Genomic DNA, 13,561 nt, shown 5'->3' with positions numbered 1-13,561 from the left:
ATGTTCCACTCATTTTCTCTACTAATATCGTCTTAAATTAACTATTCTCTCTGAATTCAATTCTCTTACTTATATGAACTACAATGAAAATCGCTCCTTTTATTTGAATTCAATTACTAATCGAGTTATCATATATGGAGTAGCGTTAGTAGAAACATCTCTGATTGGCCCCAAAAAGTGGATGTTGCCTCAGAAACCCGTCTGGTAACTCATGTATCATTCGTAGTAATATGTCACTGTCCTTGGTAAGTCAATGTACCAGTTAGACTGCACTGTATGTTCATGCCTCAGGCGAGAGGTAAGACATATTACGCAATCACTGGTGAAACCTTTATATCACTGTCCTTGGATACACTTTCACTGTCCTTGGTAAGTCAATGTACTGGTTAGACTACACTGTATATTCATGTCTCAGGCATAGGGTTCGGATCAATAGGTGCATGGTAGAGGTAAGACATATTACGCAAGCACTGGTCGGACTGTGTATTAAAAAGCACTGCTCGGACTGTGTATTAATATACTACTCACCTTTTCCCCAAACACATCCATCATTTCCATAATTTGCACTTCACTGAAATAAATACAAATGGAATGTGCATTGTCAGTTTAATATATATTTACTGATATTTGCTAATCAAAATGTTAATATTATTTGATTTATTGAAGTTATAAAAGTAAAAACATTTATATTTTTTTAATAAAGTGCAAATTATGTTCTGGCCTTGTGAAGGCATAGGGGTTTTGAGCCCTACTCATGTTAATTTCTGCTCGTTTTGAGTTTGACTCGGTTATTTATTGTAATTTCTGTTCGTTTTGGGTTTCATTTATTTATCGATGCTGATTTGTGGTAGTTTCACGCTTGGTAGATTATTTGATTTTACTTTTGTTCATTTTTGGTTTAATGGAGTTCTTTACTTTTCTTTGAAAAACTTATTTTGTGGAAAAAGTTTTTTAATTAATATATATTAAAGTGTCAATCCACATTCATTTAGTGTTTTCGGTAACCTTGGTTATGACAGTGATTTTCTTTGTTTCTGTTGATGTTATAAGAAACAAAAACACATAGCTCGGAAAAAAGATTGTTTTCAGTAAAGTGTAAACTACGTTCTGGTCATTAGAAGGCACGAGGGTGTTTGTCCTACTCCTGTTTCTGGTAGTTTTTGCTCATTTTGAGTTTGAGTTTGACTTGGTTATGCATTGTATTTTTGTTTGTTTTGGCTTTATTTATTCGTTGACAATGATTTATGGTATAATTACGCTTGAAAATTTATTTGACTTTATTTCTGCTCATTTTTGGTTTTTGGTTTGATGCAGCTCTTTACTTTTCTTTGAAAAACTTCTTTTTGGAAAAAGTGTTTTTAAATTAATCCATATAGTAGAAAGATAACGGAATTGCACAAGTCATCTAAAAAGACCTTCAACCCCCAAAAACCATATCCCTTATTAAAACTATCTCTTTATCTGGATAAAAGGGAGAAAAGAATTTTCTTTAGATCACGTTTTCTGCAACACTCAGTTATGTAACGAATTCATTGGAAACTCAAAACCCTCTTCTCTCTGACATACGAGGAAGAAATAATGAGGTAAGCAATTAAAACTCTTTTAGCAAGATCTTGTCCAAGCGTTCAAAACAAAACACAGTCATTTCTCTGTTGTTGGTAAGAGGGATGCTGGTTAGTATTTTATCATTTTAGGACCGTGGATAGCTTCAGAAGTTAGACTGAACTTCTTAAAGTGCTAAAACCACTTTATTAACTGAGTATTAATAAAGTCTAATACAATTTCAAATTGCCTTGATATGTTTGTTCGGTTGACAGTGGCTTCTGGCAGTTTGCACTTGAAAAAATATTTGAATCTATTTTTGCTCATCTTTGGTTAAATACAGCTCTTTACTTTTCTTTGCAAAACTATTTTTGTGGAAATTTTTTTAAAACCAATTTATTTTAAAAAAAAAAGCTATCTGTGGCTTCTACATACGACTTAATTTATGATAGATTAAAGGCATGTTAGGCTGGGTAGTCTCAGGTTTCTTTAGCAAGGTTTTTGAAGCTGTTTCATCCGGTATTTATTTAGATCTTATTGAAGTTTTTTAATTTGACAGATAATGTTGAAAAATTCTTCAGAATAGCCCATTAGAAAAGAATACATCTCATCCTATAAAATATTAGTAATCACAGTGCAGTGGCAATGCAACTGCTTAAATTCTGCATTTTCTTTTTTGATGTCTGGTGGATGTTAACTTGCCCGCGTGTTGCAATACTTTTGTTTGCATTATCTGGCATCTATTCAGATTTTATTGCGATTTTTAACTTGATAGATGGCAATGACATATTTTTCAGAATAGCCCATTGAAATAGAATATATCTCACCCGCTAAATTTAAAATATTACTTATCTGCAGCAGTGGCATAAAGGTGTAACATAATCGTGAAAGATAAACATGAAAAAGGACATAGAAGTATTCAAACAAATTTCAAACAACTTTGGAACCAAATGAAAAATGAGAAACTGGATTGAAGCAACTAATTGAACTTTTTGCTAGTGGGTGTAGGTTAAATCCAAGTTTCTCATAAAATGTTACACAATACTTTTTGAATTACCAGATATTAATGGTTTTTACTGATTTAATCTAAATATATATGTTTGAGGGTTTAAAAATTGATGAATATGCAGACATTATAAAGACACAAATTCACGTCCACACATATCCCTACCAGAAATAACCCTCATCCGCACAACTTCCCATCTCATAGCTCTGGATCACACAGCTCTTCACCCATAGCTCTTATTCAAACTTCCCAGCCATAAGACCACCCATCACAAGACTCCCAACTGTAAGACTCTCAATTATGCTACTCCTCATCAGTTACGATTATTACTATTTTCCTATTGTTCCGGGCACCACTTTTTGGCTTTTGGATCCTATAATACTAAAGTGGAAATATGAGCTTCCAAAAAAACCTGGCAAAATCTCATAGCTCTAGATAACACAGCTCTTCACCCATAGCTCTTATTCGAACTCCCCAGCCATAAGACCATCCATCACTAGACTCTCAATTATAAGACTCCACTTATGCTACTCCTCATCAGTTAAGATTATTACTAATTTCCTATTGTTCCGGGCACCACTTTTTGGCTTTTGGGTCCTATAATACTAAAGTAGTGATATGAGCTTCCAAAAAAAAACCCGGGCAAAATACCTCAGTGAGGATTGGCTGGGGCTGGAGCTGTTCCGGTGTTGTGAGATAGTTGTGTGTCTCCACTCTTCCGTAAGATTCTTCCTGTGTCCCTATCCCTGGAAGGGAAGCCCTACCTAAGGGGCCTCATAGTGGCATCGGAGCAGGTATTTCACGGTTTTGCCTAATCAGAACCTTAACTGCAAACAGTGCTGCATTGTTTTCTTAAGGAATGGCGCCCCCTGAGGTAATTGCAAACGACACAACTGTACTGTATTTGAATAATAGATAACTCGATTAATTTGATCATCTGGGTTTTATTTACTTTAGTCAGTAGTGACCATATAGCTACGTAGTAACCAAAGCACAGCCTTTCTCAAAGCCTTCATTCACTTGGAGATCCTTAGCAGTTTCTTGCTGGCCAGTTATAAACCAGATCGAGTCTTTCGTGTTGAATTTAGGAGGAGTTATAAGTACGTAGACCTGCTCTAGTGAGACCCATTGTTTTTGCCGAGGCCTTAACATTTTTGATAATTTAAATAGTAAGTATATTGTGGAATGCAACGTTACTGCGTTCAAAGACAGCTATCCTATTAACATTTTGACCGACAAATTCAGATGTTTCAAGTGAACTTGTTAAGTTTAGTGGGGTTAGGGAACATGTATAGGGTAATACGGTTTTGTAGGCTAACGTTATTACAATTTAAAAAAAAGTAATTTGCAAAGCAACAGAAAATTTGCCAAAGAGGAGAGTGAAGAAAGTAGGGAATTATAGCAAAAACGTTATAAACTTGGTAAAAATGAAAAGGGTGAAAAGTATAGAAGGGTGAAAAGGGTGAAAAACGAAAAATGAAAAGTATAGAAGGTTTTTGGGTGATAAATCGTACAAGAATAAGGGAAGTAGAGAAAAAAGTGCTGATTAAGGAAACGTAAAATGGAAGCTATGGATATAATTGCTGAAGGATGCATGTTAATATATTGAAAGGACCTAGTCAGTTCAGGCTCTTACCAGTTAATGGTGGAAATGGAACCTCAAAAAGGCGCTAAGAAAGGGCTAAAGAAAGATGGAAAAACATTGTAAGAAAGTTAAACCATAATACATTTGTAGGAAATGATACCAGAAAGAACGAGACAACTGTTGGTAATTTGTACTCAAGGACAGCTACACCTTGAAAGAAAAGCAATAATTTCTTAAGGTTTATGGCACCATACATTTTTAGCTATTTTTGCTTATTTGTCACTCTATTTTTGCCAATTCTATTTTTTGGGATTTTTTCTTTGCTGTTGTTCCTATTTTTTTAGGTTGGCACTTAATACTACTAAAAACGGCATATTCTCCTATGGAAGTCTTTTTCATTATAGATAGAATTCTTGATATTTTCCCAATTTTTAAAGATATAAACGGTTGTGTAATTTTGACTAAGCAATTCAAACATTTGAATTGATTTCCATTTGATTTTCAGATTTGATCCTTGGTACTTCGACAGAAAAAAAACGGACAAAAGGGATGACAGAAGGGAAATAAGTAAAGGGAAAAGAAATTTTCACACTTCTGTAAAATTTCTGAATCGTCATACTCCTGAAGTCCTGAATTTGATAAATAATTAATAGGCGTTCAACAAGGCTGATTAAAGAGATGTGTTCTAACCTTGTATGGTATATCAGGTATGTACATTAAAGTAATTAGTGCTATGTACGGTAATGATATTATTACAGTTAAGGTGGTAAGTAGGATTAGTCCTTGGGTTAGTATGGAATCAGCCGTTAAGTAGGATTACGTTTTTTCCCATTTATATTGATTGTGTATGGACTTTATCCTAAGAAATACATGAAAGCTTATTAGAGAATAAATTATCAAGTAGGAAAAAAACGATTTTCTAGACATGGATTATACGATATGATTGAGTGTTTGATCTAGTTAAACTAGTAAATTAAGAAAATAGAGTATTTTAAGAAAATCATAACTTTATAGGATGGGATAAAAGACAAAGCTTTGGATAGGTTGGGGTCGAAGATGAGCATGCCCGGCTGTGTTGGCCTTAAGCGGGTTCGTGTTGCAATGAGTTGCCAGTAATAGTAGCATAGCTTATATTATTTACTAATAACTTCCAATTCTAATCACAGTGTTTTATTAAGTTTTGAGCTTGTCTAATTATGAGGTTAAATTTGCACTTTAGAAGTGGAAAACCAAAATGTTGGGAGAGCAAATTTTCTAAACGGTGTTTGATTGAAGCCATAGTTTTTATTTATGCGCTGTTGAAGTCACTAGTTACGAATATGAGTCTAAAACTGCAATTTGAGTGTTGTAAACCAGTACATGATGTTCGGTTATCACTTCACTTGAGCCTCAAACACTGTATATGTCAAACACCTCAAGGCTAATTCTTAATAAATTTGAAGTATCATATAAAAGTGTTTCAAGATTTTTAATTTTGGAAAAGGCTCATGCCGATTAAGTTATAAAAATCGCCCTATGCTTTATTTGTTATTAGGAAGTATGCATACATTTTTTGGGCGGAGAGGGGAGGATGAATTTTCTGCCGGGAGAATTTTCAATAGTTTCCAGGGGGTGAAATTTTAAGAAGAAATTTTACGCTGGTTGAATTTGCAAGAATTCATATACGAAATTTCTTTATATGTCTTGCTTTCTCTTTGCCGATTTAATTTTAAGCGTGGAGATGTTAAGGGTAATTGTCCAGGGTAAATCTTCGCCAGGATTGAATTGTCCAGAAGATATTTCTACGGGGAGTGTGATTTTTCCGTGGAGGTGGAGCTAGGTATCCTGGCGTTATTTAAAAAACGATCAGAAATAAAAAAAAAAAACATTTTTTTTCAACTGAGAGTAAGGGGCAAAATTGAAACTTAAAACAAACAGAAATTATTACGCAAATGAGATGGGATACCCCCTCTTCAATATCTCGCTCTTTGCGCTAAAGTTTAAATTTTGTCCCAATTCTTTAAAAAAGATGCCCAAACCCTTTAGAAAGGGTCGTTAAATTAGAACAATAAGCAATTTTTTTAAATTGCCAAAAAAGTGTAGCTTGAAGAGAATGGTGTCGAGGGGGGGGGGGGCAACCGCCCTCATATACGTAATAACTTCTTTTCGTTTAAAGTCTTAATGTTGCTTCTTACTTTGGGTTGAAAAAACTTATTTAAGTTCCTTTGTTTAATGAAGCTTAGAGACAAATAATTTTCTAAGGGCGTTGGAAGAAGTATGTCAATTAAAGTAAAAGTATTTAAAAATGAAAAAAGTAAATAGTTACAAAAAATACAGAAAGAAATAGCCTACTTACAAAAACTAAGATACTAACTCCTAGCATTAAGTTCTGTCAGTAGAGATGCCTTATTGAGCCCCATGTGGCACCCCTGCTGCCACCTATAACTTTTTTTTACATAATTCATGGATGTTTATGTGTGTCGGTCGATTTATTTGATGTTTTTCATGGATGTTTAATGGTTTTTGTCAGTGAGAATTTGAAAAACAGGAACTTTGTCACATTTATGGATGTCAACAGCAATTCATGTATTTTATATGGTTTTATCAGTGAGAATGAAAAACAGGAATTTTCTCACTTGGAAAAACAGGAATTTTCTCACATGGAAAACCATAAACCACGTGGTCCTGTCACGAGTAGCACCTGTGAACTTGATTTACATAATCGCTAGGGGAAATTATTGATTCACGAAGGGGAGAATTAAGAAACATTAAGGCTTCTTTAATCTTAGGTCTAAGGGATAAACGTTCTTTAGGTCAGAGAGAAAAATTAATATTCTATTTTTAAATAGGGCTTCATTGATCTTTAGTGTCAGGAATTATAATTGACATCACTTGTTATCTTGGAATTATGCGGGAGTCTAACGAGATAGAAATTCTATTTTTAAATACGGCTTCACGGAGCTTTAAGTCGGAGAGATAAATTGATATTCTAACGAAACCCTAATAGTTTAGCTAGGAAAATTTATGAGATGAAGAGATTAACGTAGGAAAGGGTTTCCTAGAAATTTGAAATGCGTTAGCGCAGAGATGCCAAACAAAACGAACACGCTGAAATTACGTTTAGGGATTATTTGGGCGAAACCGTTTTATCCATTTTATGGGATTATTTCGGCGAAACAGTTAGAGACATTTTGAAAGAAGATTTTAGGAAAGGTTTTAGAAGAGAATTTGAGGGTGAAACTCTGTGGTCGTTATAATACACAAGTTCCATTTGAACAGTGTTGTGAGGTCCTCTACCCCAACCCCAAAGGGTTCCGATCCCCCACCCCAACCCCGAAGGAAGCCCCCGGTACTCAAAGGTCCCCCAAGCTCCCAAAGAGCCCCAGCCCCCCAAACGCCCTCCTCAGACCCTCAAAGGCCCTCCTCTAGTCCTCAAAGGGCCCCCGGACCCCCAAAGGGCACCCCGGACCCCAAAGGCCCTCCCCCGGTCCTCAAAGTTCCCCCGGGCTCCCAAAGAGCCACCGGCGCCCCCAAAGACCCACCCAGACCCCCAAAGGCCATCCCCGGGCCCCCCAAAGGCCCATCGAGCTCCCAAAGGACCAACGGGGTCCCAAAGGCCATACACCGGTCCCCAAATGTCCCCCAGGCCCCCAACTGTCCCCCCGGACCCCCAAAGGCCCTCCCCCGGCTCCCAAAGGGCCAACCGGCTCCCAAAGGACCAATCGGTCCTCAAGTGTCCCCCAGACCCCCAAAGACCCTCCCCCGGTCCCCAAAGGTCCCCCGGGCCAGAGAAGCGCCGCCGGGATGCGCCGTGGGCCAGGAAAGCGCCGCAGGATGTGCCGCAGGGATGCGCCGCGGGTCAGGAAAGCGCCACAGGGGATGCACCGCAGGGAGGCACCGCAGGAAAGCGCCGCAGGATGCGCCGCAGGGATGCGCCGCAAAAAAAAAGTAAACTAAAAAGTAAAAATTTCGAAATGTTCTCCCCCAAACGCCCTCCTCAGACCCCCAAAGGCCCGCCCCTGGGCCTCAACGGTCCCCCGGGCCCCCCAAGGGGCAACCGGCCCCCCAAGGGTCCCCCAAACACCCTCCCCGGGCCCCCCAAAGAGCACCCTCGCCAGTTTTTTTAATACTTTCTTATGAGTTTATTATATAGTTTCTGTAAAAGTTCCCTTAATAAGATCATTCAGAAACCCATTTTACAATCTCAAAGAGTCCCCTCCCCAATTCGTAAATACTTTCTTGAATTTTTTAACATGGTATTTTTTTAACTTTTTTGCGTATCTTAAAATGACATGAAATATGCTTACGGCTCTACCAATCATACTCTGTGCTTGTTCATGGACACGACGTGGCTTTCCCACTGGTACTCTATGGCAGGTTATCGACACTACCTAGTTTATTGCATGCATTAAATCAGTATTTTTTACGCAGTGGAAGGATAAACACACAATTCATATCTGTAAAAAAGTGAGGATGAATTATTCGACGAACGTATGTGCACATGATAAAATCATTGTCGTATTGAATGCTGACAAGGAGAAATACATGAACTATGAAACGAGTGCAAGCGGTAACACTATTGGAAATGTATGTATGCGTTGTCATGACAGCGAGAAGTTAGATTTCTTTGGAGTACCCAAGAATTTCAATCGTGTAAACGGTGGATATTCAAGAGTATCATTACCAGAGAAATTAGTGCTGAAAGAGAATGCAAACTTAAAAATAATTGTCGATGATCGGGGACAACTCCTTGCTAGGGTTTCTGGTAACACATTACCTGTTGATAAATCCTATCATCATTTTTCCGGTATTAGCATTTTAAAGAGAACAAGAAGGAGAAGACAGGCATACTCCTGCAATAATGTCATTAATCATATCTTGTCAATATGCCAAAACTGGCATCTATGCAAAAATAATGTGACAGTAGACAGTGAAATCACAGGCAGAATAAAAAGGACATTAGCAGACAATATCATCAATGAACATAAAGATGAATTGACGGAAAGTGAAGCGCAAGTGTACTAATAATGTGTAATAATGTATTTAACGTATTTTTATATTAATATTCTAAATCTCATTATTTCATTAAAAATATTTTATGCATTATTTTGTTAAGTGTTCATTATTTTAGGGTATGCTAGAACGTCAAACGTTCAGAATATCTATTAAAAAGCTCAGAGATGAAAGAAAAAGAATTTTTAGAGATAAAGATACTACTAGCAGGCTCAATGTTTCATAGAAGATAGAAAAGTTCAAGATCTCTTCTGAATTTTACCAAAGAACACAATTCACTTCTAATTTCACCAGAGAAAATAAAATGCTTCCACTTCAGTCTTAAGTTCACAGAGGCATAAGAAATTTAAAGTTAATCTCTAAATTTTTCTCTAGAAGATAGGAAAAGTTATGCTATGATTATGATTATTTTCCATGGAGATAAAAAGTTTCACTATAATTCTAAATTTTCTTAAATTCAATTCCGACCTTTCTCAAAGAGTCAAATTTAAAGTTCTATTCCAAATATTGTCCCTGAAGACGAAAAGTTGAACGGCGATTCTGAAATTTTCTCAAAGAAAATGAAATAAGCTATATATCATTTCTATTTCCCCAAAATAATATAAAAATTTTCTACTTCACTTCAGATTTTTCTCAAACAGATAAAAAAATTTAAAATACTGTTCAAAATTTTTCATGGAAGATAGAAAGTTCAAGTTCTCTTCTGAATTTTATCAATAAAAATGAAATAAGTTACTGATCAATTCTAATTTCACAAGAGAAAATAAAAAGCTTCCACGTCAGTTTTAAGTTCACCAAGACATAAAAAATTTTAAGTTCACTTCTAAATTTTTCCGTAGAAGATAGGAAAAGTTATCCTATGATTGTGTTTATTTTTCATGAAGATAAAAAGTTTCACTTTAATTCTAAATTTTCTTAAATTCAATTCCAACCTTTCTCAAAGAGTCAAATTTAAAGTTCTGTTCTAAATATTTCCCCGTTAGAAGAAAAGTTCAACTTCGATTCTGAATTTTATCAATGAAAATGAAATGAGTTATTGATCATTTCTATTTTCACAAAATAAATATAAAAATTTTCCACATCAGTTCAGATTTTTCTCAAACAGATGAAACAATTTTAAATACTGTTTCAAATTTTTCATAGAAGATAGAAAAGTTCAAGTTGTCTTCTTAATTTTAATAAAGAACACAATTCAATTCTAATTTCACCAGAGAAATAAAAGGCGTACACATCAGTTTTAAGTTCACCAAGACATAAAAAATTTTATGTACAATTCTAAATTTTTTTGTAAAAGAAAGGAAAAGTTATCCTATGATTGTGATTATTTTCCATGAAGATAAAAATTTTCACTTTAATTCTAAATTATCTTCAATTCAGTTCCGTTCTTTCTCGAAGAGTCAAATTTAAAGTTCTATTCTAAATATTTTCCTGGGAGAAGAAAAGTTCAACTTCGATTCTGAATTTTCTCAATGAAAATGAAATAAGTTATTGATCATTTATATTTTCCCAAAATAAATATAAAAATTTTCCACTTCAGTTCAGATTTTTCTCAAACAGATGAAAAAATTTAAAATACTCTTCCAAATTTTTCATAGAAGTTAAAAATGTTCAAGTTCTCTTCAGAATTTTACCAAAGAACACAATTCAATTCTAATTTCACCAGAGAAAACAAAAATCTTCCACGTCAGTTCTTTATTTCACAAAGACATAAAGAAATTTAAAGTTCAATTCTAAATTTTTCGGTGGAAGATAGGAAAAGTTATACTATGATTTGTAATTATTTTCCATGAAGATGAAAAGTTTCACTGTAATTCTAATTTTCTTAAATCCTGAAATGACCTGAAATATGCTTACAGCTCTGCCAATTGTACTCTGTGCTTGTTCATGGACACGACGCGGCTTTCCCACTAGTACTATATGGCAGGTTATCGACACTACCTAGTTTATCGCATGCATTAAATCAGTATTTTTTAAGCAGTGGAAGGATAAACACACAATTCATATCTGTAAAAAAGTGAGGATGAATTATTCGACGAACGTATGTGCACATGAAAAAATCATTGTCGTATTGAATGCTGACAAGGAGAAATACCTGAGCTAGGAAACGAGTGCAAGCGGTAACACTATTGGAAATGTATGCATGCGTTGTCATGACAGCGAGAAGTTAGATTTCTTTGGACTATCGAAATCATTCAAAATTGCTCAAGGTGGGTATGCGAAAGTGAGAGCACCAGAGATGATAGTGCAAAAGGAGAATGCCAACTTAAAAATAATTGTCGATGATCGGGGACAACTCCTTGCTTACAGTTCTGGTAGCATGATACCTATTGATAGATCCTATTCCCATCGTTCTGGTATTACTATTCAAATGAAAGCAAAGAAGAAAAGACAGGCCTACTGCTTCACTAGTGTAAGAAATCATATCATGTCTACCTGCCAGAACTGCCATCTATGTAAAAATAATGTGAGAATAGACAGTGAAATCACAGGTAGAATAAAAAGGACATTAGCAGACAATATCATCAATGAATATAAAGATGAATTGACGGAAAGTGACGCGCAAGTGTACTAATAATGTGTAATAATATATTTAACGTACTTATATATTAATATTCTACATCTCATTATTTCAGTAAAAATATTTTATGCATTATTTTGTTAAGTGTTCATTATTTTAGGGTATGCTAGAACGTCAAACGCTCAGAATGTCTATTAAAAAGGTCAGAGATGAAAGAAAAAGAATTTTTAGAGATAAAGATACTACTAGCAGGCTCAATGTTTCATAGAAGATAGAAAAGTTCAAGATCTCTTCTGAATTTTACTAAAGAACACAATTCAATTCTAATTTCACCAGAGAAAACAAAAATATTCAACTTAAGTTCTTTATTTCACAAAGACATAAAGAAATTTAAAGTTCAATTCTAAATTTTTCTGTAGAAGATGGGAAAAGTTATGCTATGACTGTGATTATTTTCCATGGAGATAAAAAGTTTCACTATAATTCTAAATTTTCTTAAATTCAATTCCGACCTTTCTCAAAGAGTCAAATTTAAAGTTCTGTTCCAAAAGTTAACCCTAAAAGGTTAAAGAATTTTTCTGAAATTATCTTAAGCCTGAGACGTTTTTATTATTTAGAATATTCCATCGCCACGAAAAATAGACTTTCAAAATCAAAAAGCCAGGGAACACACTTTCAAGTTCAAAATGTTGGAGAACCCAAAATAGTCATCCATAAAAAGGTAAGTTAACCCTAAAAGGTTAAAGAATTTTCCTGAAATGGCACTTTTAGATCCAATATGTCAGGGAACACACTTTCAGGTTCAGCATGTAGGAGAACCCTAAATGCTCACCCCTAAAAAGGTAAGTTAACCCTAAATGATTAAAGAATTTCTCTATTTATGCAGAGTTTCAACTAGCTATGGCTAAGTTTGTTAAAGACAAGCTATTTTCTTGCGAAAACACACAAAATCAGAAAAAATGTTCAATGTTCCTTTAGTACCTAATAAATTAGTCTTAAATGAATATATTTATGCAGAGTTTCAACTAGCTATGGCTAAGTTTGCTAAAGACAAGCTATTTTCTTGCGAAAACACACAAACTCAAAAAAAATTTTCAATGTTACTGTAGTACATACGAAATTAGGCTTAAATTAAGATATTTATTCAGAGTTTCAACTAGCTATGGCTAAGTTTGCTAAAGACAAGCTATTTTCTTGAGAAAACACACAAAATCAGACAAAAAATGTTCAATGTTCCTTTAGTACCTATGCAATTAGACTGAAATGAAGACATTTATGCAGAGTTTCAACTAGCTTTGGCTAAGTTTGATAAAGACAAGCTATTTTCTTGTGAAAACACAAAAAATCAGAAAAAATGTTCAATGTTACTTTAGTACCTACGCAATTAGACTAAAAATGAAGATATCTATGCAGAGTTTCAACTATCTATGGCTAAGTTTGCTAAAGACAAGCTATTTTCTTGTGAAAACACACAAAATCGGAAAAAATGTTCAATGTTCCTTTAGTACCTACACAATTAGACTAAAAATGAAGATATTTATGCAGAGTTTCAACTAACTATGGCTAAGTTTACTAAAGACAAGCTATTTTCTTGCGAAAACACAAAAAATCAGAAAACATGTTCAATGTTCCCTTAGTACCTATGCAATTAGGCTTAAATGAAGATATTTATGCAGAGTTTCAACTAGCTAAGGCTAAGTTTGCTAAAGACAAGCTATTTTCTTGTGAAAACACACAAACTCAGAAAAAATGATCAATGTTCCCTTAGCACCTACGCAATTAGACTAAAAATGAAGATATTTATGCAGAGTTTCAACTAGCTATGGCTAAGTTTGCTAAAGACAAGCTCTTTTCATGTGAAAACACAAAAAATCTGACCAATTCATCACTGTTCCTTAAGTACCTACGCACTAAGACT

Source organism: Artemia sp. Qi Xiang Cuo, chromosome 3 (assembly GCF_049724085.1).
Source record: "Artemia sp. Qi Xiang Cuo chromosome 3, ASM4972408v1, whole genome shotgun sequence".
Lineage (NCBI taxonomy): Eukaryota > Metazoa > Arthropoda > Branchiopoda > Anostraca > Artemiidae > Artemia > Artemia sp. Qi Xiang Cuo.
Note: the sequence above shows the minus strand (reverse complement) of the source record.